Genomic DNA, 25,943 nt, shown 5'->3' with positions numbered 1-25,943 from the left:
ACAAGAAAGGGACCAGAATTAACAATCATGATGATTTGCTGTTGATTTTTAAAGGGGCTAGACTGTAGAAGCAGTACTTAGGCATCATCTATATGATGTACATTATTCTAACAGTGTTTCCAGCTGGTGGTCTGTCCTTCCTTAACTGTAAGCACTTTGTGATTCACTGAGGCTGCAGAGAATAGTCCACAGTCTACTTGAGAGAAAATTGTGACCAGAGCTTACCAGAGTACTACTGAACACAGGCAGTATCTTATAAAGTTAAATAGGGACAGGAATAGCCCAAAGGGCATAGTGACACTATTCATGTCAAAACCACAGATCCTTCAAAAGGGCTCATAGTGGAGTTGATCCCAAATGTAAATTATAATATTTGGGACCAAAAGGATCAAAACAAAATAAACCACAAAAAATATGAGCAAAATTTTGGATTAAAATCTATCACTAAAGCAAGCAGAGTGAAATGGATGTGTTTCAGAACAATAAGAAATTAATACGAGGGCTAAGGGATTTTCTGATGTTAAAATTCTTGAGATTATCTCTATCAGTAAATAATGTTGCACTAAAAATCCTCACTCACATCCATATATGCAATAACACGATTTAAATATGGTCCATGAGTTTGAAATTGAGCAAGAAAGGATATATGTGAGGATGGAGGGGGAGGAAAATAAGGAGGACAATGATGTAATTGTATTAATATAAAAAATGAAAAGATATGCTTTCCAAAAATCCTCTTTAGGATTTCTGTGTTTGAGATTTTGGTTTTAAAGAGCAAATCTCACTGTAAATCTTTTGACATTTGACGTGATACAACATTCATAATGTTGGCCGTGAAGATTGATTTCCTCTCCAAATCTTGTTGGTAGTTTTTAATGCAAAAAATTAAAAAAAAATCTAAAGTCTAACAAGTTTCAATGTCTCACAGAGAGAAATGATGAGTTTATTTTTAAAAGCTGTTGAGGAAAGAAACAAACAAGACAGATCATGAATAATGGTCAGGAACTACACAAAAGAATGTTTTCAAATGTCTTCCACCCTGAGAATTGTGTAGCAGTTTTCTTTCTTTTCTTAATCAGAGGGCAAATCAGCTAGCCATGGCAACTGGGTGGGTGGAAATTGGAACAGAGCTCCGGGGTAGACAATACTTTGCCTGCTTTGTGCTCAGAAGTGAAGTTCAATACACAAACTTAAACTAAATGGAAATGACTCTCTGCTGACCCCCTCGTGCTATCCAAAGTCTGTTGACTTTGTGTGACACATAATTTGGTGATTATTGTGCTTACTATTTGTTCTCCAAATGACATCTTTTAAAATGACTATTTGAGTGAAAATAATTACCAAAATGCAATTTATATTTGACTGTTTTCTCACTTTGCTTTTCAAAGGAAATTTTGCCATCTCTTAAACTACTTTAGAGATGCCAATAACATAAGTGAGTAATACTCTACTCCTGAATAATTTTCTAATTAACTCTGTATTTAAAAAAAAAATTACCTGCTTTCTTTACTCCAACAGTTTAAACGTATGTCTTCTTCTCACATAATAATCTGTGTGAGTCAAAAAGCCACAGAGAGTGCCAGCCATGAAAAGAAACACCAATTAGAAAGAAGTGAAGTTCATGTTTTGAAGAAAGAAACACATTAGCTGAGGGAGTTAAGACTTCACTGCTCAGCTCTTCTGCAAAAGAAAAGAAACTGAAGTGAGTTCTTATATTTCAAAGTGTTCAAAAGTCAGAATTAACTGCCAGAAATATTAAAAAATTTGACTCTTTTCAATCACTAGGTGTACAGGGTCAATTTAATCCCTGTTGCTGTGCTTAAGTACTATGTAAACATCCTATGGGAGCAAGAGTCTAACTGAGTCTTTCATGGAAAGAATAAGAGACTTTAGAAAGCACAGTCAATTTGTAAGCAATATTGATTAAACCTAGCCTGAAACTGTGAAACACTGCTGAGAGAGAGAGAGAGAGAGAGAGAGAGAGAGAGAGAGAGAGAGAGAGGTGGGTGGGGGGATGGGTAGATGCATGGATGCATGGATTGGTGGAGAGATGGAAGAATAGACAGACAGACACACAGACAGACACAGACAGGTGGTTTTGCTCTCAAGATATCACAGATTGGAAAAAAGAAAAGAATTCTGGAGTTGTATCTGAAGATCCTGAGGTCCTGTAGCAAAGATCTATCGCTATCTCTTCCAAATCTGCTCGTTTTATAACCTAGAAAACTGTCATTTAAGCCTAGTGTGCTGAGATTAATTTCACATTATCCCTCTGATTGTTTCTCAGCAAAGCCAAGTTCATTGCTACAGTCCAGCTCCTTTAATCTATTTGAAGAAACTTACCTGAACAAGTACTGAACACTGAAATTTTCTTACTGAGGAGTATTAGTCATTCAGAAATCCATTGAGAAACAGAGTGCTTTTAGTTTGTATCAGGTGCATAGTTATTTATCAATCCTATTCACGTGACTCCTGACCTCATACACATATGCTCTAGCATATGTATTCAAAATGCTATAAGAAAACAGTCAGTGTGACTTCTCAATCAAAAAAAAAAAAAAAAAAAAAAAAGGTAATTCTTCCCCCTGAGAATTGAAACTAACAGAGTATATATATTTTTATATAACAGTGTGTGTGTGTGTGTGTGTGTGTGTGTGTATTCACCTGGTCTGAGGGCAGAAGCTAGATATCACACAGGATTTCACATATTTATAAATGATGAAAATTCTTCAATTTAAGAGATTCACATTTCTTCCTGACATCCAAAGAGGATGATATATAAGAATTTTCATTGTTTATTCCTGTATCTGCTGCAGGGCTTGAATGAGTCCTTTAAACACCCAATTCTGATTGGGTTATTATCTGATAAATGGATGAAGTGATAACTGACATTAGGAGGAGTTTAAAATCATACTGTATAGTACAGAGGTACCCTGCCGTAATTTGGCTGGCTAGAAACCCCAAATTATAAAAATATTCCAATCCCAAGTCAATCTGTTTCTAATCTGTCTGGTTTAAAAGACCATGAGCCACATCAGTGGTTCTGAACATTCATAATTTCATAAATAGTCAGTTACATTTTAAAATATATTATTTAAAATTGTAACGTTAGTTATAAATTCAGAACTTTTCCTACATCATTGATCACGTATATTTTAAACAAAAAGTTTTCTGAACACCTTAATGAAATGCAGATTATAGCCTGGTAAAAATACCCTCCTATATAACATTTACATACTCATGGAGTTATAAATATTTATGTCTAAATATAGGATATATTTTTAAAAGCAATTTCTCTACTTGTAGAACTTTAGAGATTGTATGATATGAAACTTTTGTTTAATTAGATGAGAAGCCAAAGGGGTTTTTTTGTTGTCCTTGTTGCTGTTGTTAATTTTATTTATTTATTTATTTATATTCATTCATTCATTCATTCATTCATTTATTTTACATCACAACTGCAGTTTCCCCTTCCTCCTCTTTTCCCCATCCCTACCCACAACACCTCCTCTTCTCTCTCCTCCCCAGTCCACTCTTCCTCTGTTTCTCTTCAGACAAGAGCAGGTTTCCCAAGAATATCAGTCAACCAAGGCATATCAATTTGGAGTAAAGCTAGTTACCTCCTCTTCTATTAAGGCTAGGCAAGACAACCCAGTAGAACAAAAGGGTCCCAAAAGCAGACAACAGAGTCAGAGACAGCCCTGCTACCATAGTTAGGAGAATTAAAAACAAAACAAAACAAAACAAAAAACAACAACAACAAAAAAAACCTATATTTCAACAAACCAAGTAATTCAATTAAAAATGAGGTACAGAGAACTCTCAACAGAGGGATCTCAAATGGCTGAGAAGTGCTTAAAAAATGTTCAGCATCTTTAGCCATCAGGGAAATGCAAATTAAAATGACTCTGAGATTCCATTTTACACCTGTCAGAATGTCTTTGATCAAAAACAGAAGTGACAGCTCATGCAGGTGAGGATGCAGAGAAAGGGAAACACTCCTCCATACTGGTGGGAGTGCAAACTTGTATAGCCACTTCAAAAATCCATATGGCAGTGTCTTAGCAAAATTAGCAAGCTTTTTTGTTTATATACATTGCCTTACTATACCTTTTTTGGGTGTCCTGGTTAGGGTAATGTTTTAGACCTGTAAATATTCCTTGAAGCTGTGGTTAGCTCGGTGACACATTGCTTGTCTTACAAGTAGGAGGACCAGAGTTCAGATTTGCAGAATCCATCTAAATTACCAAGCTGCCTCGTAATTATCTGTATTAACAACATCTGGAAGCATAGGCTACAAGCAAGATAGTAGATAGTAAACTCTGTAGAATTTGTCAGTTCTGGCTTCAGGGAGGGACCTTTCCTCAATGAATAAGGTGAGGAAAAATGGACATAAATGTCAATGTCAACACAAGCACACACACACACACACACACACACACACACATACACACACACACACACTTTGTTAAGCCATAGAAGTGTTTTACTCACTGATTAAAATTAAGTTTGCTGCTTAGTAGTAAAATGGAATGCCCATCTTTGTGTGTTTAAAGGTTAAAGGCTTGACACATTAAAAGTAAATTGAATGTTTTCATGTTTTACTTATAACCAAAGAGTGATTTGTACAATGGTGTTTTGAATTCTCCCTATCTCTGAGAAGAAAATCATGTAAGTCAGACTTGAGCCATTTAGAACAATTCTATGTCTAAAAGAGGCCCATGAAACAAGCAGGTACAAATGAATTTAAATGAAAAGGGAAACCATATAGCTTTAAATACTCGAAAAGATATTTGTGCAGGTGATTGTAAAATGGCAAATTTGGGCAATATTTATCTCACGGTGATGACTCCACTTTAAAAACAAATACAGAGTGCTGAGTGAAAAGCATTTATTCTAAATAGCATTAATTCCCACTTCAACTAGAAAAGAATCAATTTAAAGGACCCTCCAAGGCTTCATGCAAGGGTCCTCTTGTGGTATATATAGAAAAAAAAAAAAAAAAAAAGCTGGGTGTGGTGGTGCACGCCTTTAATCCCAGCACTCGGGAGGCAGAGGCAAGCAGATTTTTGAGTTTGAGACCAGCCTGGTCTACAAAATGAGTTCCAACACAGCCAGGGCTACACAGAGAAACTCTATCTCGAAAAACAAAACAAAAACAAAAAAACCAAACAAACAAAAAAAACAAAAAACAAAACACAAAAAACAAAAAAACCAAACCATTAGACTCTGTGGACATATTCAATATAGACTCTTAATGATTTATTTTGAGAATGTAGCACTAAATAGAGACTTTTTTATCTTTTTAAATAAAATTTAAAATTAAGTTTACTGTAATTTTTCTGAAAATGTTTGAGTTACTGGACATCAGAAGAATAGTTGAATGTACCATTTTCTTAGAAAAAAAAAAACAAAAAACAAAAAAATTCAAATTAGAAATACCTTCACAGGTGTACCTGATAGGAGTAAAATTAAGATTTCCAAATACATAAACACAGACTACTAAGCAATATGTCAGAAAAAGTTTGAAATTGTCATTAGTAGAAATAAATGCTGACCTTCTCTTATGAGTTATCTTATACAATATCACACTTAATAAACTAAATTTATGTTTAGAAATTGAATGAAAAAATTAAATATACAGATTTACAGTGATGGTACAAGATTTGGGTCATACCACGTCATTTCAATGTATTGATTTGGTACAGCAGGAGTTTCCTCTTCCGTGAGCCTTGTGAGGCATTCCTAGGCATATCTATAAGTTTATATATGCTGGAGCAGGCCGTCATTGTCCATTCAAGATGAAGATGGGCTGTAGCTCAAAGGCTTCCTCAGTTCTCAGCTCATGTAAGAGTGCACTGTGTTATTTCTTTCTGTTTGTCTCTCTATTGTGCTGGTGTTGTTGTTTTGTTTTGTTTTGTTTTGTTTTTATTTTTGACCACCAATCACACCGAGTTCCACTTAAACTATAACTTCCTAACTTAGTTTAACTCTTTTATTTTTATCTGTACATTTGTGTGTGGGAGGGAGCGGGGGCGTGTTGCTGTTTGTCTGCTAAGGACGAGTGTGGAGATCATAGGACACCTTGTGGAAAATGGCCTTCTCCCTCCACCATGGCGTTTCTGGAAATGGAACTGGGGTTGTCAAGCTTGGTTTTGTGGCAGCAGGGGCATTTACTCTCAGAGACTTCTCACAGGCCTTGAGTACTAAAAGCTCGACTTCATTCACTCCCACTGTGGCCACCCACACTGCCATAATTTAATGTCCTCCAAACTTTCCTATTCTCTTCCTCAGCAACTCCACAGCCGCTGTGACTCCGCGTACACCCTTGACTTGCAGCTTATGTGGCTTCATTTCTCACAATCACTGGGAAATCTGTCAAACTAGGGAGAGCTTTTAGCCTTTGCTGCACTACCAAACTTTACATTTTTCAGGACTTTATTGGATTCTAGTTCATTCACAGCAGTCTCTGTCATTTGAAATCAGGTGCTGTTTGCTGTTCTGTGGGGTCACTATCTGGCTTATTCTAGAAGCAGGTAACTTTTGGAAGAAACCACATCATATGGACATAATCTGATCGCCAATGTGTGTGTGTGTGTGTATGTGTGTGTGTGTTATGTGCACGAATGCTCGCACATGTACCTGCACACACTTGCAGGTATGGTGTGTGTGTGTGTGTGCATCTTGTATGTGTTGTGTGTGTGCATGTATGTGGTGTGTGGTGTGTGGTGTGTGTGTGTGTGTGTGTGTGTGTGTGTGTGTGTGTGTGTGTATGTGTGAGCACAGGACTTTCACTGGTTAATCAATGCATTGTTTAAGGATGCTAAGGCAATGCATAACGTGTAGCAGGCAAGAAGTCTGGTACTTTCCAAATTTTTTTTTTAAGAGATACATCCAGAGAATGAGGCAGGTCTCTCTGGAGAAGCAGAGAGAGCTATCATGCCTTCCTAACAGACTTTACTCTAACAGCTGTGCATCTTGAAATGGGAATTGCAATAGTTAGGGCATGCTATTCTGGATGCGAAAGTACAGCCTGCAAAATGACTCGAATAGCGTGTGCATGAAACCATGGCGAGCTGATCCTAGTCACAGCCCCTCAGTGTGGCCTCATTTCCATTTCCTTTGATGAGAATCTTTCGAGAGGCACTAAAAGTGGGTGTGCGGTGGACAGCTATTTCCATGCCTCAAGCAATAAAACAGTGGGGCTGGCAAATGTGGACAGAAGTAATATAAAAACAAAACAAAACAAAAACCAAAACAAAAACCAAAACACTTCGGCCTGAGCTGTTTGTTTGTGATTGGAATGACTTTGCATGTAACTTAGATGACTTCAGAGAGGTTTACATCTATCTCAAGTCAAAAAAAAAAAAAAATACATTGGCAGAGATCAATCATCAATCATGTGTAGTCAACACTCTGCTTGGCCCCAGGTAAATTGTCATCAATTCAAATCTACAGCAATTAAAAAGAAAGAGAGAGAGAGAGAGAGAGAGAGAGAGAGAGAGAGAGAAGCTCACAAATCTTTAAAAGTGCTTCTGCAACAATATGAATTAACCAGTACCCCCAGAGCTCCCAGAGACTAAACCACCAACCAAAGAAAACACATAGTGGAACTTGTGGCTCCAGCTGCATATGTAGCAGAGGACTAGGCAGTCATCAATGTGAGGACAGGCCCTTTGTCCTCTGAAGGTTCTGTGCCCCAGTATAGGGGAATGCCAGGAACAGGAAGCAGGAGTGGGTGGGTTGTAGAGCAGGGGGAGGTGGGAGGGGATAGGGGTCTTAGGAGGGGAAACCAGGAAAGGTGATAACATTTGAAATGTAAATAAAGAAAACATCTAATAAAAAAATAAATAGAAGTGCTTCTGCAAGGTGGTATTGTTTCTACTACACTGTGTGTGCTCAGATATGTATCATGTTCATGTAGACTTTGCACATTTTAAAGGTTTCTATATTTTCACACATTTTAATGTATCAGTACATTTAACAGGTACAATTGAAAACTATATTTTAGTATCTTGCTCTTTTTTTCTCAACCTATTACAAATCGATAAGCAAAAACTTTCCATGGTCAGGGTCATGATAATTCTGAATACATAAATAGAAGGAAATGCCTTTTTGGCCTTTGTTTATGCCTTTTTTAATTGGGTATTTTATTTATTTACATTTCAAAGGTTAGGCTCTTCAGAAGCCCCTTATCCCATGCCCCTCCCCCTGCTTCCATGAGTGTGCTCCTCCATGCACCCACCCACTCCCACCTAACCTAGATGGCTTCCCTGACTTTGACCCCCAGAGCCTGCTCACCTTCCTTGACTCTCTGCCAATTCCTTTCCTTAGGTTTACGTGGAAGTAGCTATCTTTTATTATAAGACAATTGATGGAATGGCTACCAGGCAAGGAAAATGCTGTATTTCATACTTCAGCAACTTCAGAGCAGTGCACTCACATGGGTGCCATTAGGCAGTTTTCTCTCCTGTAAGAGAATGTGGTTGGGCTCTGAGGTAGAGAACAGACAGTCCTCAGAAGGGTGATTTCCCTGTGTGCTCACCGAGGCTCAGATTCCCAGCTGTAACTGACCTAAGTCAGAGGTTCATAAAAGCTAGTACTCGGGCCTCTGTGAAGACATGCCACGGATGAGAATGATGAACACAGAAGGACGGTTAAGATCAAATAACGTCATGGATTCTCTTTTAAGGTCAGCACTTAGTATATTCTATTACAAAGATAATCATTATATAACATGAGGACAACAGTCAAAAATAAGACATCCCTCTATGTTTAATTTTAACAATTGAGTATGTATGTATGTGCGTGTGCATATGCATGTGTGTGCACAAGCTTGTGTATGTAATTTGCGTAGGGTAAGCTTGGGTGCCATTTCTTGGCAGCCACTCATCTAACCGTTGAGGTGAGATCTTTTCAATCTCTCTGTCTCTGTTCCTGTTTCTCTCTTGTAGCCCCTCCTTGCTGCCTCCTCCCCCCTCCTCTCTCTCTCTCTCTCTCTCTCTCTCTCTCTCTCTCTCTCTCTCTCTCTCTCCTCTCTCTCTCTCTCTCTCCTGAAAATCAGCCAGTTACCTCCAGGTTCTGCCTGTTTCTGCTCACCAGCTCAGGGAATAGAATAACTCTCCATGATTCCAGACTTTTAAAATGTGACCTATGAGGATCAAATTCGAGTCCTCATGCTTGTATGTAAGTCAGGTTACCAAATAAGTCATTCCTCACCTCTAACTGTGGTTTTTAAATGTCTTCACTGTCTGTCTGTCTGTCTGTCTTTCTTTTTTTTTTTTTTTTTTTTTTTTTTTTGGTTTTTGGAGGCAGGGTTTCTCTGTAGCCCTGGCTGTCCTGGAACTCACTTTGTAGACCAGGCTGGCCTTGAACTCATAAATCCGCCTGACTCTGCCTCTCAACTGCTGGAATTAAAGGCGTGTGCCACCATACCCGGCTTCACTATCTTTCTAACACATGAGCATTGTCTATTTTTAATCTTTATTGTGCTGTAATTGTACTACATATCACAATCCAAAGTGCTGTTAGTTCTGTCTGTGTGACATTCATGGTTTATTTATAAAATACTTTTCTACCATCCTGTCTAAGTCCTTCAGTTCACATCACCCCACACATTTATATTAAATGAGTTTAAATGGGAGACTTTAACCTTTCCAGCCAAAACTGACTTCTGCATAACTCCCACATTTCCTTATCTCTCTATTAAAATAAGGAACATGCATTCTCTAATTTAGTTAGATCTTTATGAGGTAGTTTCAGTTTCAAATAAGGGAGAGAAGGTGGTCATCTAATGTTCTGCTCTATGAGTCATTAGAAGCACTGCAGGAAAGGAGGCCCATAGCTGATTTGGATAATCAACCTGTTGTTTGCTCCCCAAATTAATCTCTCTGACACTAAAAAGGAATAGCAAACCTATGAACACCATTCTTACCTCCATCCCCAAATCTAAATGGGCAGGAAACCATGTCTGCTTATAATCTGTATCACTATGTCCTGTCATAGGCAAGTGCATATGACATTTGCCTTCTCTGTGAGGTGGAAAGAGTCATATGCTAAGTCCTCCTGCCCACCAATCATTGACTCAGTGTACTGGCTGGTTTTGTGTGTCAACTTGACCAAGCTGTAGTTATCACAGAGAAAGGAGCTTCAGTTGAAAAAATGTCTCCATGAGATTCAGCTGTAAAGCATTTTGCCAATTAGTGATCAAGTGGGGAGGGCCCATTGTGGGTGGTACTATCTCTGAGCTGGCAGTCTTGGATTCTATAAGAAAGCAAGCTGACAAGCCAGGGGAAGCAAGCCCCTAAGTAACATCTCTCCATGGCCTCTGCATCAGCTCCTGCTTCCTGACCTGCTTGAGTTGCAGTCCTGACTTCCTTTGATGATGAACAGCAGTATGGAAGTGTAAGCTGAATAAACCCTTCCCTCCCCAACTTGTTTCTTGGCCATGATGTTTGTGCAGGAATAGAAACCCTGCCTAAAAGTCCTTGTCTAGCAGCATATGAAATACAATACCTTTTCTTCATGACTTTGGTTTCAGAGCCTGCCCTGTAAATTTTGTGAGTTCACAGAATTCCTTTTATTATTTGCATTGCCTCAGTACTTGGCATAGACCTTGGTGGGATATTTTATTGGGGTCATGCACACGTAGAAATAATTTGGAATGCTTTAGGTTTTTCTAGCTCTCTCAGCTCTTGAGCTCCAAAGTACTCTGAGGTTCTAGGGAGCTAAAGTTCCGGGGCCTAATTCACATGCTTATGGAATCAGTTTACTTACTATAGTTTATAAAGAAGACTATACTGTCTTTTATAACTAAATGCAGACTGCTTACACACATGCGCGCGCACACACACACACACACACACATGCGCGCGCAGAAGAGAGACAGAGAGACAGAAAGACAGAGAGACAGAGAGAGACAGAGAGAGAGACTGAAGTTTTATTAATGCAGAACATTTATCGAAGTATATAGTCAAGTATGTTGGACTTTGCTATAGGGAAATGCTGAAAGATTGTATCTAATTAAAATTTTCCATTCAGAAATCATTAGAACTATCAGGTAATTTGTTAGATTTGACTTGAAGAGAATTTTCAGATTGCAATACTCAAAATCAAAATAAAAGAAAATTTGGAGTTTAGTATGTTTTTAGTATCTATTGAAACATATTCTTTGAACAATATCTGTTTATATAAATTCTTTCCCAATGCTATCATTCAGAAGTCACGTTCTTGACAAGTGCGTTTTCCCAAACCATAGTATTTCATGAGATCTGAATGAAAAAGATAATGCTTTTTATAAAAGCAATGCCTAGTAGCTGGTAAAAAAAAAAAAAAAAAAAAAAACCAGGTGACAGATATTTGTCATTAATAACAACAGTTCATGGTTCAATGTGACATAAACATGAGCTGAAGAGGACCAATATAGAAGCATAATGAAAAACAAAGCCTGGTACAATCCTAGATGTTTTTGTAAAACATTCAAAAAGCTAATTAGTACAGTCATTATAAAGCAGTAAAGGAAATTGAAAATTCATATTTTAATAATTATTATATGCCATGGCTGGTATTTACACATCATAGTCTTACCTTTTAAATTATAAGACACTTCCAAATAGACAATTCTCTTCCAAAGAAACTAAATCTCAGAGACTTCGTTTTCCTTTCCAAGAAAGCAGCAAATCCAGGATGTAGGTAATGCCAGCTTTTGTAAAACTCTACCACTTTGCTGGGTTCTGAGGAATAAATGCAATCTTCAAAATTGAGGCAAAGTTATGATTTAAGAGAAACATTTTAAAAGAATAAAAATCATCATGCCATAAGTAGCAAGTGTAAATTCAAATCCACGGTGCTGACAAATGTGAAGCAGGAACCATGTTTGTGTAAACTGTATAGCTAAGTACCAAACCCTACAGACTGAAGGCCATATGGGAACGGATTCATGAACCTGACTCGTAGAGATTTCTGAATCCTTGCTGATTCTAAAAAGGCAGTGTTTATTCAGCAGCTTGTGTATTTATCCCAGGGCATGTAGTGTTAGGAGCTAAAAGCTCAGGGTATTCTGGACACTGAGCTGTGAAATATCAGTACCAATTCAGAATGAGGAAATAAATTCAGCTGAAAATGTGCCTAAAACATCCAGGTAAGAGTCCAAAATTCACTTACCTACAGTTGCCTTGATTCCACTTATAGAAGCTTTAGTTCCAAATGAAATGTTTTTTAACAATTTCAACTTTGTCTCTTTATGTTATTGTTAGATAATAAGATGCAAGAGAAAGGAAATCTCAGTGGTGGTAACTGTTTCTGGAAGAAATATGAAGGTCATGCAAGACAGGAGAAGTGTGGCTTGGTTTTGTGATGGCCACAGAATGAGGGGGAAAAACGAAAAAAGAGGTTGAAAGGTTGATGTCTAGAGGCTAAAAGTTGCCCCTGGAGACAGGAAGCAAGGACCTAACTCACCTTCAGGTCCTTACCCGTCTCTCCTTACTGCCAGGGAGAGAGCCTTTACTGCAGCCATGCATGGCTTGGCTGACCCTGTCACTGCCACTATGCCAGGCAGAAATAGTCATCACCTCTACCCATTAACATCAGTTTTAGCTACTTGAGGTCTTCATACCCTCTGCCGCAGCTGGTGGAGAAACTGTGCCCTGCTTCACAGAATGTGAACAAAAAGCACAGAGGCAGAAATCATTAAATTAGAACCCTCTCTCTTCCCACTGGATCACAAACGAAGATTGTTTTCTCACCTCACAGATTTGAGTCTTAATCTTGAGATTGTTCCCTGAGTAGATTCACTGAACCAGACCAGGGCCATACACACTTTGACCTAAGAGACACGTTCATCTCTTCTTGCCACATGGATTCTGTATTGCGTGTCCAAGAAAAGTTGTGGGCCAGAGCACCAACTTTTTTTTTTCTTCTGCACACGTTTACTGGAAGAGCTTGATAGCAAAGGCGAAAGATCCTGAGCCCCAAAACTGGTGCTATTTATATAGGCCTAGGAGTGGCGTGTCTATACCTGATTGGTTGTGCTTTCAGTGCCTTATTTACATGCCCCGAAATGGGCTGTGACTTAGTGGGAAACCCTTATGCACATGTGTACATTGGTTGTTTACCCGAACTTATGGGCAGTGGCCAGCAGTGGCCAGCGGTAGCCAGCGCCATCTTGTAATGGCATATGTGGCTTCCCACATCTCCCCCTTTTTTATTATTATGGCCTAATCCAACGATCTAGTCGCTAGCCTCTTCAGCCCTCAACGATCAAGAAGGATCTTGTTTTTCAGACCATGATCACCCTATCGCGTGCAATGGGCATAGCCTCAGCAATGTGCAAGGGCTGATCAAGGAAATCGAGTCTTACTCATCCCAGTGCAATGGGTACACAGACCCGTGGGGTGCTAGAGCTCAGGACTCGAGTGCCTATTATTTATGTAGCATGAATAACCATACTTCAGAGGAGGCCTGCCTTTTGTTCAATGGCCATGAGTGCTTGGGTAATGACCAACTTGTCACATTTCTGTTGAGATGATGAGACCAAACAGATCAGATTTCTGCAGATTCTCTCTCAGAATGGAGTGACTCTCTAATTCAGTGCCTTTCAAACTTTACTGTGTCCATGGCTCATGCAGAAAACATATAGAGTTGACAAAATGTGGGAGAAGTGTCTGATATTTGCATTTATAACAGGCTTGCAAATGATAGCCAGTGTGCTTCTTTTTAGAGAAGAGTTTTATTTTTAAGGTGTGAGAGTCTGGCTTTACTGCCTTTGTGTCAGTTGGTAGTCCTTGTCCCCTGAAGTTGCCCCATGGAACAGCCTGCCACAGTTCTTTCTGGACTTTCTTTATAGCTCAGCATCTTGAGTGCACACTACTTAACCAGAACTGATTTTCACATCTAATCCCAGCTTGCTCTGTTCAGTAGGGTAACATGGTATCTTTCTAATGATTGGAGATGGAATACTTACTGCAGGGAAATTAGCAAATGCTACCCATTTAACTTAGTGGGGAGATAGATTCCTTACTTATCCTATAATGAATATTTCTTCTAATTGTTTAAGAATTCAAGAAAGTTTCCCAGCACACTTAATTTCTGCACCATGGTGTTAATTTTCATCTGCAAGATAAAAATCTCCAAGTTGTCTAGTGGAATGTATATTCTAAAGCACCTGAAGTCTATCCTAAGGGGTGTGCTGTCACTCTGGATTATAACCTGGGTTATTCACACTCATAATGTGAGTAAGCACATAGTGAACCATTAGGAATGGAGCAGAATTCTGGACCTCAACTAGAGTAGGACCCAATGTACTCATGGATCATTTATTTTTACACTATACAGTGAGGGCATTTGCCACGTTCAACTTATTATCCCAAAGATGGATTCAGTGGTCATACTGGCAGAATATAGAATTTCAACAAGAAAAGACGTATCAAGTTAAACAGGCAATTTAAAAAGATATATAGGATTTCAACTCATTTAGCACGTTGAGATGTATTATGTGACCTGGCTCCAGCTTTAGTGTTGGCATGTGGTTTGGCGTTCTGCCAAGTTGCACAGAGTTTAGCATAAAATGAATACATGGTGTTTAGCTATGCAAAGAGAGAAGAGAAGAAAGCAAAAGCAAAGGGAGATGATCACTAGGTAAAGAGATGGGGTGAAGATTTGCTGAATCTAACTGAAAACTAAATGGGATCATAGTTGACACCAGGGAACTAGGAGACACTACAGCCAAGGAACTTGGGGACACTGCAGTGAACTGGGGGACACTGTAGCCTAGGAACTGGGAGACACTGCAGCCAAGAAACGGGGAACACTGCAGTCAAAGAACTAGGGGCACTGCAGCCACAAAAATGGGGTTCACTGCAGCTAAGGAACTAGGGACACTGCAGCCAAGGAACTGGGAGACACTGCAGCCTAGGAACTGAGAAATACTGCAATCCCAGATAGAGAGCAAAACTACAAAAATCCACTGAATGGTGTAGAAATAGGTTTGGAGTGGAGTAGCGAACTTTAACGAATGTTTCTTAAACCCTTATCCTCTAACTCCTTGAATAAATGTTCTTATGTACAGTAAAATTACTCCAAGACAGACAACAGGGACCATAGAGATGAAAATGAAGACCACTGTTAATTAATAATTAAGTACTGTACTCTGAAATTTGGCTGTGCATTTGAGATATGTGTGAGTAAAAAAATAGCAAGACAATAATAAATTTACATGGTGTTACACTAAATCTCTTCTGAAAAAAAAAAAGGACCTGACTTTTTTATTATAATTAGTTCCTTATTATTCACCTTATCCAAAAGGCTAATTAAAAATCAGTTTGCATACTATTAATAGAATATTGAGTAGAATTTTGAAATCCTATTTTGAGTTAACTAAGTCATCTCAGTGTATATTTGGAATTCTATCCATAATAATAATTCATAAAGCTCTTTGCAAGTTTCAATAGAAAAAATATATAAACATCATGCAAAAAACCCCTTAGCACCTACATATGTAATGAACATTATAGTGTTGGGAATTGCTGTTGTTTGGTTTTTCTTTCACATGCATCTAGGAACACATACGGTTTTCACACTATTAGAAAAGATATCAAGCCACAACAAAATGAATTGTTGAGAGAGGGGGGAAGTTGTCATGTTAAAGTGGGCTCTAACATGTATTAGTCATGGAAAGGTTTTGATAAATCATTTAAGTCACCTGACCTACAGTATCTTAACATGTAAAATAGAGGCATGTCTACTAAAAGATCATTATGAATCTAAAGTATTCCAACATAGCTTTTATTCTCTCTCTCTCCCCCCTCTCTCCCTCTCTCTCTCTCTCTCCATATATATATATATATATATATATACTTATACAGCCAATGCAACACTACTCTGAAGTTGTCCGTAAAGTTGATGCTGTAACCTCTAACTCTACTTTCCACCATCTCTGGGTCATATAAAATGTCAACCCTTGTAGTATAGGAGTGACAGGAAGAACAATCATGACAGCTTGGAATCTGCATCAACTATCTCACTGAAAATAAAGAGATAGGAGATATAATGGTTAGTTGTCTATTCATAGACTTTTTCAAAAAAGAAGTTCACTTTACGCTGAGAAAAACAGACATGTCAAGCTGAAACTCACATCCTCAATTCTCAGTGTCTGAAACAGAAATTTACTTTGACAATGAAGCTAAAATCTTGTATTCCCATTGCTATTATAAATTAATGAAAGATGCCAATAAAACACTACTATATGATTTGGATCATTCATTTTCAATGAGGGAAGGGAATTTTGCCTCATTAGGGGTATTTTAAAATAGTGGTGACATTTTTGGGTTTCACCTATGGGTTGGAAGGTGGTACTGATACGTGGTAGCTGCTTGTCCTAGTGTGGTTAAAGTACTATAGAGCATAGGATATAGTCCTGCTATGAAGAATTATCATTTTCAAAATGTTAATAACGTCAATGCTGAGAGACCCTGAATTAGCAATATTTCCCAAAAGTCACCTTTCCCAAAGTGACACTTCACAGGACAGAACTCTCGTTGATTCTGCATCCCAGGAAGGGCACTGCTATAAGATTCAGTGTTAAAGTGAGAAGGAGATGAATGAAGTGACATCTGAAAACTCCTTTCTGTGTTGCCAATTGTGTTTTGCCCCGAGGTTCACAATAACGTAGCAGAAAAGGGAAGAGACTAGAATTCAATGTGATGGTTTAGAGAAACAAAAGCAGAAAGCAGTACTCTATCCAACTCTCAGCCATTGAATCGGGGTAATAGAATTTTTCTTAGGATGGGGAGTCAAGTTCCTGCATTTAGAAAAACACATGTGAGTATAATTCAAAAAAAAAAAAAAAAAAAAAAAAAAAAAAAAAAAAAAAAAAAAACGTGTTCACAAACAACTGACATCAAAACGATTTGGCCCTGATACAATTACAGGATCATTAAATATCTAGAGGAGAAGGAGAGGTACCAAGACAGAAATTTTAAGAATAAGAATTGGAAAGTAGGGATCCTGTGACCTAATTATTTAGTAATCTAAAACAATTTGTATTTGCAAGATGAATATTAACTCAGCATCTCTGGGGTCTGTGTTTTAAGTAGATCAAGAATTAAAAGAGGAAAACAATCAAACATACAAACAAAACAAAAACCAACCAACCAACCAAAAAATCCGTTATACTTTATTTAAGAAAATTCATGGAATTCAGGACTTTAAATCTCTATATCAGTCTGTAGTATTGCAAAAGTTTGATAAGAAACCTGATTTTGAAACGAAAACAAAAAACCTTTGGGAGCTATTATTTTAAAGTAGGCAATTTTAATAATTTCCAACTTTATCCCTTGGTCTTTCTGATGGCTTACATATACTCGACCCACGGAGGGGCACCACTAGAAGGTGTGGCCCTGTTGGAGTAGGTGTGGCCTTGTTGGAGTAGGTATGTCACTGTGGGTGTGGGCTCAAATACCCTAAATCTAGCTGCCTGGAAGCCAGTATTCTGCTAGCAACCTTCAGATGAAGATGTAGAACTCTTAGCTCCCTGCATCATGCCTACCTGGATGCTGCCATGCCTTGGTGATAATGGACTGAGCCTCTGAACCTGTAAGCCAGCCCCAATAAAATGTTGTTCTTGTAAGAGTTGCCTTGGTCATGGTGTCTGTTCACAGCAGCAAAACCCTAACTAAGACAGTCCTATAAATAAAATAGTAAGTCCATCAGAATATTGCTTGAAAATTTAAAAAGAAGTCAAATGTTGGGATTAAACTAAAGACCAAAGTATTGGTTTGTGTCCATGTTGCCACTTATGCCACTTAACCACTTTCAAGGGACATTGGAAAATGGCCCAAGTTCACACCTAGAGTTTGAGGTCATGGAGGGGTAAAAATCTTCCACACCACCCAGAACACAGTGTAGTTGCAAGACTATATGTTATTCTCGTGGTATATTTACACAATGGAGTACTACTCAGCTATTAAAAAGAATGAATTTATGAAATTCCTAGGCAAATGGATGGACCTGGAGGGCATCATCCTGAGTGAGGTAACCAAATCACAAAGGAACTCACACAATATGTACTCACTGATAAGTGGATATTAGCCCAGAAACTTAGGATACCCAAGATATAAGATACAATTTGCAAAACACATGATACTGAAGAAGAAAGAAAACCAAAGTGTGGACACTTTGCCCCTTCTTAGAATTGAGAACAAAACACCCATGGAAGGAGTTACAGAGACAAAGTTTGGAGCTGTAACGAAAGGATGGACCATCTAGAGACTGCCATAGCCAGGGATCCATCCCATAATCAGCTTCCAAACGCTGACACCATTGCATACAGTAGCAAGTTTTTCCTGAAAGGACCCAGATAGAGCTGTCTCTTATGAGACTATGCTGGGGCCTAGCAAACAAAGAAGTGGATGCTCACAGTCAGCTATTGGATGGACCACAGGGCCCCCAATGGAGGAGCTAGAGAAAGTACCCAAGGAGCTAAAAGGATTCACAATCCTATATAGGTGGAAAAACAATATGAACTATCCAGTACCCTGCTGGAGCTCATATCTCTAGCTACATATGAGTCAGAAAATGGCCTAGTCGGAAAGAGAGGCCCATTAGTCTTGCAAACTTTATATGCCTCAGTATAGGGGAACAACAGGGCCAAGAAATGGTAGTAGGTGGGTGGGGGAGTGGGTGAGGGAGTGTGTGGGGGACTTGTGGGATAGCATTGGAAAATATAAATGGAATAAATTCACAATAAAAAAAGAAAAGAAAAAAAGACTATATGTTATTCTCATAGCATCCTTATGTTTGCTTTTTACATCTGATAAATGCAAATGGTGCTAAAACAAACAGTGCAGTGCACTTGCTGAGGGCATGGACCCTTCAACACATGAGCACGTTTTCTTTATCCTGCAAGTCTTATTTTTCAGTGTTTATAGACTCCAGCTTATTCACATTTTCCAAGAACACTAATAACTAACAATGAATGTATTATAAAATCAACATAAAATGAGTGGGAGAGAAACTCAGATGGTCCAATCGCCTAATAATTACCCTGTTTGTAACCAAGGCAACAGTGGCTTTTTTTTTTTTAACATTTAATCTTATAACACAGAAGAGAAAAAGAATCCTTTCATCCTTAGGCAGACATTAAAATGCATACATTTTAGTTATACAAATACTTAGTCACCTGTATTACCTGAATTCCATCAAAAAATAGCACGGAAAACCTTATAAAAATGCAACCACTATTGTTAAACTATAGACATATTAAATAAAATTTAAAGTAAGAGGAAATTATATTCATGATATATTTACTTTCAGAAAAGCCATTTGAGGATTACTTAAAACGGAGGACAGATTAAAAGACCAAAGAGAGCCATGTGCTGCCACGGTGGCTGCGATGTATTCTCTTGTAGATGATGCTTGGGGAACAGTGGTTCTCCTGACTCAGTGTGCAGCAGAATCATCTAGGGAGCTTTCACCAAATACTCCTCAATCAAGATTCCCCTCTTGATTCTGATTTGACTGATGTGTGGTAGACCCTAGGCGAGTGGTATTTTCGAAAAACCCTCCAGGTGATTGTAAAGTAGGGCTGGGATTGAAAGATAGTCATGTATGGAAACTCTAGAGCAAGCATATATATACTGCAGTATCCTGAAGCATGTAATGGAATGTAAGCATTTGCTTTATTAATGATCTTCTGCCAGCCATTCAGGCCAAATGATAATGGGGGAGGGGCTCTGCTTTAGTAGATAAATCCCAGCTTGGAAAGCACCATCATTAGTTAGATCCTCAACGTTTCCTATTTCCCTGAGAAACAGGCAAGAAAGAGTTTGAGTGACTCTTGAGTTTGAGTGACTACAAATTCATGGGTTAAAACCACAGCTATCTTTGCCTGTGGGTCAATGTTTTGGTAGAGGGTAAACAACATGAAGGAAGGATTTACAAATAAAGCTAGTTTAAGGAAATGGTTTATGTCCTCCTTCTCCTGAATGTCATCTAGGTGCAGTTTAAACCATTTTAAACCCCCGATCCAATGAGCAATGTCTCAGTGGCAGGATGTCTGGTCCCACTGTAAAATGCAGTCCCAGTTGAAACAGATGTACAATGGACAATCTCTGCTGCTCTCATTAATAATAAACTATAAGTGACAAAAAAAAACCCTCAGCTGACAAAACATAGCAAAGCTCTAAGGATTTTTTAAAAGATCTACAATTTATATAACCTCAAAAGCATTCTGGACACACATAGACACACACAGAGTTTGTGTTTATGCATACATATCCCTATGTAGATACACTGATTTATAAATCTATTATTTATATTACAAACATATTGGTTTATTCTTTATTAGCAAATTGTTTATTTTTACTACTCTAATGAGAATAATTATTTTTGGTCTAAAGAGAATAATATAGATGCAAAGAGCTCAACTTTAGAAGTGTCAGTGGTGTTCGCGTGACAGGTAATGAGGCAATTTGGCAGAACATCAGAAACTAATTGAGCTCAGCTCACATCAATGAGGCTTGTTCAGCTGAGGCTGTGCTTCCTAAAAAGAACAGCAGAATTAAATGAGACAATGTGACATGTACAATTTTAATTGGAAGCTCTAATTTAAAATATTTAAAAGCATGTTTAAAATAATTTGTGAATCCATACAGATGCTTCCTTCCCCAACTAATTAAGAATATTCACTGGGTCATATAATGTCTGAATGTCAAAAATATGAATTATTGAAGTCCCTGCACATATAAGTATACTCACACCTTTAGGCAAGATCAAATTTAGTTTAACACAGAGAAATGGGAAAGAAACACCTCTCAAGACAGCAGAGTGGTAGGTGATTTTTAACATGATATTTTTAAAACAATTAAAATACCACTCTTTAGAACATTAGTGTTTTTAAAGATAAAACTATATTTTTAGTATATTTGGAAATGAGTCAGCCAGATACACTAATAATGTAAATGGGTTGGGAAATCGCTATTCTGATATGTTTGTGATGTTATTCTTTATTTGTATAATTTTTTTAAATCTTTGTTGTAAGATATATTTTAAGACAGCACATTTCCAACCCTAAAATTCTGAGGTTCTAACATTGTTTAGACAGGGATTCGATAGGAATGCCTGTGCTGATTGATAAGTAAGTAATTATTGATTCTAATGCTCAACTATTCACTATTAGGCAATAGATCACTCATAGAATGGAATCTTCTAAAATCTGATAACCTGCTACCTAAAGCCTACATGTGTAATTAGTATATATTAATGACTTAGAATGACACAAGAACTTTATTAAGCTTTAAGGACATATCTAAAAGCTACTCCAGTTGCTTTAAGTGATCCTTTAGGCATAATATTACAAACTGAAAGGTTTAGTCACATTTTAATGCATCAGTAAATAATATCTGCAATTGATTATTAGAATATAAGGTATTTTACCATTGTTTTGTTGTTTCCCTTTTTGTTAAAAAAGGAGGTATACAACTCTTAACAAATGGAAGAGTCAGTCTCATAAAGCAGAAAAAGGGAAGTTTTTTCAAAAGGATAAATGCTTAATGTGATAAATGGAAAAGATCCAGAGTAGGTAATATGTAAGGTGCCATCTAAGAAGCAGAAACATAACAAATGAGAAAAGATTGCAGAACAAGGCAAGGACCCGAAGCCACTCAATTCTAATTGGGATCTAGAAAACTGAGTTAAGGAGAATAGAACATAGTGGAAGAAAAATAGGACCTAATAACTAGAAAATAGGCCATTTTAAATGAAACATTTATCTCAAAGCTTGTATCTCTTGCTCTAGAAATACAACAATTTCTTATGTTATTTTGTACTTGTTATGCAGAGCTTTTATTTTATCTTGTATATGTACAGAGTAATGGAAAACCTTAGGAACATACCTCACGAAACAAAACAAAGCAAAAAACAAACAAAAAAAAAAAAGAAAGAAAAAGAAAAAAACCAAAAATAAAAAATACAAGCTTATAACTATACAGTAAGCATGCTTTCAGAAAAATCTGAAAATTCTTAAAATTGCTATTTGTGTACGTCTGTGTGTGCACAGGTAGTGTGCATCTATTTGCACTGTAAATGTGTACATGCTATGCCTCTCTATTTCGATGGAAAATAACTGAAACTTATCCAAAAATTCCAAAAGTAGGTTTAGTGATTTTGTTCTCTGAACTTCTGTCCTGGCTCTATATTTAACAAAAATATCTCTCTGTAACTCAGTCATTATTCTTAAGATAGATGGAGAAACTATTGTTAGGTGCAATCCCTCTAGCTCTTTGCATGAATGAATATGGAAACTAGCTATTTTGTATCTTCATGAAATGCCCCCTAATGCTGCTTCCCTGTCAAGATGTTAGACTGTTTCTGCAGGTGACATGAAGATTAGGCAGCATCCTTTGCTGCATGATTTAAAAGATAACCCCATATTTATAATTAGGTGAGAGTCACATAATTTTGGAGACAAATAGTTTGAAACTTAGGAACAAACGAAGGTAAAGGTGTACACATTTACCATTCTAATCAGAGTTCAAGTGTTTCCCAAATCGTCTGAATTTGATTAAGAATGTATTATGACTGTGAAACAGGTATATTGCAGCCTGTTGTGAAAATAAGCATAATGCGAGCTCCTCATTAAGGAGCTTCTAGTGTTCTCCACTCATCCTTTACAAGTCCTTGTTATTATATATACACCAATGATTGCTATTACATATACAAGTGATTGTTATTATATATACAAGTGATTGTTATTATATATACCAGTAGTTGTTATTATATATCCCTTAAAACAATTTATCCATCAATGGTCTGCCTTGCACTGAGCAGGGAGAAGATAAATAGATACAAATTGTAGACCATAAGCTATTGTTGTGAATTCTGACAGGAAATCCAAATCATCAAGCATATCAATATATAATCACTCCACACATTCTTAGTAACTACTGGCTAACACTGCTGATAATAACTGTTCACATATGTCTTTGCACACTGCCTATTGAAGAAATGTTTATGCCTTACTTTTTAAAAAACATCTCTATAGGTAAAACAATTAGCTATTTGGGTTTTGTGTACCAAAGTGGTCCAAGGTAGTGAAGTAAAATGTGATACGATGTTCCTTTCTTTGGAGAATTTTTTAGCTATAAATTTGCAATATATCTTATCTGTGAAATGTGCTTTAAATATAGATAGATATAACTATTTGCTCGGTTTAAAGGTATGGAAGTTGAGTACACAAAAAAGTCATAGTTGTTTCTTGCATTTTTTTTCTTTGTGTAATTCTATTTTCACAAGCTTATAAACTTTAAAGGTATCACACTAACTAGGGTATCAGTGGAATCTCCTTCAAATAATTATAGTTCTAAAAGTATCCATGTTTCACGTTTCCAATAAAATTATAGAGAAAAGTACTTTAATACATATAAGTGCTCTTAAAAGTGCAGTTTCCTGTGGTTGAATATTTCAAATCTCTGCAGCTCCTAAAAACACAGTTTACTTTCTTCTTTTTGAATGATATTGCCAATTAAATCATACACTCCATGGCATTGCTTTTTTTGTTTTCCTAATAATGCTCACATAGTTAATTGATTATTCACAAGATTGTTAATATATTCACAGCAAATTAGACACTAAAGAGGAAATAGATGATCAAAAACCTTCTATTTGGATGTTAACTAACGTGCAGAATAAAGGGTTTCATTATTGCAGTTTCAAAAGTACTCCATTCTAAATTATACATTTCTGTTTTCCTATCAATTTAAATTAAGAATAGGATGATGTGTTTTGATATGCTGCAATTTTAAAAACTCTTCCAAATACACAAGCTTCCTCAGTTTTACAATTTATAGTAGCAAATTTCGAATTTTAAGACAAATGTACAATTTTCAATGAGCCATTAAACCTATGATAGACTTTAGCCAAAACTTACTTTGTAACCAGCAGCAAACAAGAATAGCTATACCAATTATACATGGAGTACATTGCTTAAGACTGATTTGATTTAGAAATATAATTAAGGCATTTTAAGTTTTATCAGTCCTATTTTGTTGTAAGGTCTGAAAACCTTGTGATTCCATGCTTCCAATTCATGACAAGAGCTTCATAAATGGAGCTCTGGTTTGGAAGACACTAACTTTTTTGGCCAAGTCAACTTGTGTTAGAGGCTATAACATGCGTCCAGTGAAAGATGATTTGTGTCAGTTGAAACTGTAGCCTGGGGCTATACTTGGTTTGTTATTGCTTTAATCTGGTTTTTGTAGTCTTGTAGTGTATCTTTGAAAGTCCAGGTAAGAAAGGCTAAAAACACAGCTAGATCATTAAGAATGTCTAGGAATAACAAGAATGAAATCCCAGAGTATTCAATGTGATAAATATTTGAAAATATGTTGAAAGCTTTCTGTAGAATTAATATTATCTACTATGAGGTAATAGGTAAATATTAGTACAGTGTAATCAAGCCATTGAGAATTTAAGCTAAGATATGCCTCTAGAAGGTCAGTTACAAAGGCTAAATTTTACATCAAAGTCATTGAGAAGCAAAAAGGAAAACAAAAAACAAAAAACAAAACAAAACACTAGTTGAACAGACCTTATCAGTAATAAAACTATTTTTAACAATGCTTTAACATACACAGAATTATTAAAATGTTCATATAAAATACACTCATATAAAAATTAAGACAAATTATGGGTATTAGATCACAGTATTTGAATATAAAGCAATTATTCGACAATATGATCTTATAAAAAAAGGTCAATATTATTAAAATACTCTTGAGTTTTCTGGTTTTGCCAATAGAAGGAAATAAAAGCTTATTTCATTGTCATATAAAAATACATTCATTGAAGATATATTTCATTAATTTAAAAAATCTTACTTAATTTTGAGTAAAAATGGTCTAACTCTTAATTTATGTTACAGTTTTTGTTAAAGTATTTATTAAATTGTTTAAAATTTTATTTTATGAAAATCAGTCATACTAGAAGGAGAGGGCCTGTAGTTGAAATGTAAAGAGAATAAATAAATAAATAAATAAATAGAAAAATTATACTAGATATTTAGATTCTATAATACTTTGTTTTATTACTCATATCTAAAAAATGTTAATTTGACATAACTCATCAAAATTACCTTAAAATTAATTTACACATACATTTAATTGTATTATTTTATTATATTAATAATAATTTTAGATAAAGTATTTTGTGTTATTAAGGAAATTGAGAATTAGTTATAGAAATGAGAAATAAAATGTGTTATTTATCAGCATCAAAGTTTACAGAAAAAATAATTGAGTCTAATACAATTAATATTTCTCATAGTATTAATACAAAATTATGAACTGATGGTTTTTAATGCCACATGGATATAGGAATTGTGGTTCTGAAGATATATTGTGATTATAAGCCTAATATAAAAAAATAAGCTATCAATAATATTTTATATGCAACAAATCAAAGAACATACTAATAACTTAAGCTCACAATGAGTCTTTCAAATCTGAAAATAAATATCTTCCTTCTAGCTTAGGAACTAAAGAAAATTTATTTAGAGCTCTTGTTAATATTTTCAAACATTTTCTTATATAATATTCAACATCTGCATGTAATTTACTAGGAATTCTGAACAGTACTACCTATATTATCAGTGATTTGGCACTAGTTATTTAAAACAATAAAAATAAACTCAGGTAGAAAAGATGGTTCTGCTTATAAAAGCATTTGTTCTGCAAGCCTGATGAGCTGGAATGATGTACGCAAGGTAAAGATGAAAAGGACAAAGGGAACTCTTGAACCTTGTCATATGCCCTTCATGTGCACATGCCTGTCTCCCTCACATACATCATGCATCACCAACACCACACACACACACACACACACACACACACACAGAGAGAGAGAGAGAGAGAGAGAGAGAGAGAGAGAGAGAGAGAGAGAGAAATGAATTTAAA

General features: G+C 36.5%; 2 long non-coding RNA genes across 2 annotated transcripts in view; one reads left to right on the top strand and one right to left on the bottom strand.

Annotated features, from left to right (window-relative positions):
- Positions 1-25,943, top strand: part of 1700019L22Rik — a 799,537-nt gene that overhangs the window by 522,944 nt on the left and 250,650 nt on the right. The window lies entirely within an intron of this gene.
- The window catches only part of Gm2516 (predicted gene 2516), a 47,978-nt gene that overhangs the window by 21,600 nt on the left and 435 nt on the right, over positions 1-25,943 (bottom strand). Inside the window, exons 2-4 of the long non-coding RNA NR_046067.1 lie at positions 11,587-11,732; positions 8,302-8,470; positions 1,498-1,680 (exon numbers count right to left, since the gene is read on the bottom strand). This is a non-coding gene — a long non-coding RNA (predicted gene 2516). The remainder of the gene's footprint in view (positions 1-1,497; positions 1,681-8,301; positions 8,471-11,586; positions 11,733-25,943) is intronic.

This window comes from Mus musculus, chromosome 8 (genome assembly GCF_000001635.26).
Source record: "Mus musculus strain C57BL/6J chromosome 8, GRCm38.p6 C57BL/6J".
NCBI classification, from domain to species: Eukaryota; Metazoa; Chordata; class Mammalia; order Rodentia; family Muridae; genus Mus; species Mus musculus.
This window is presented reverse-complemented; position numbering and strand designations above follow the sequence as displayed.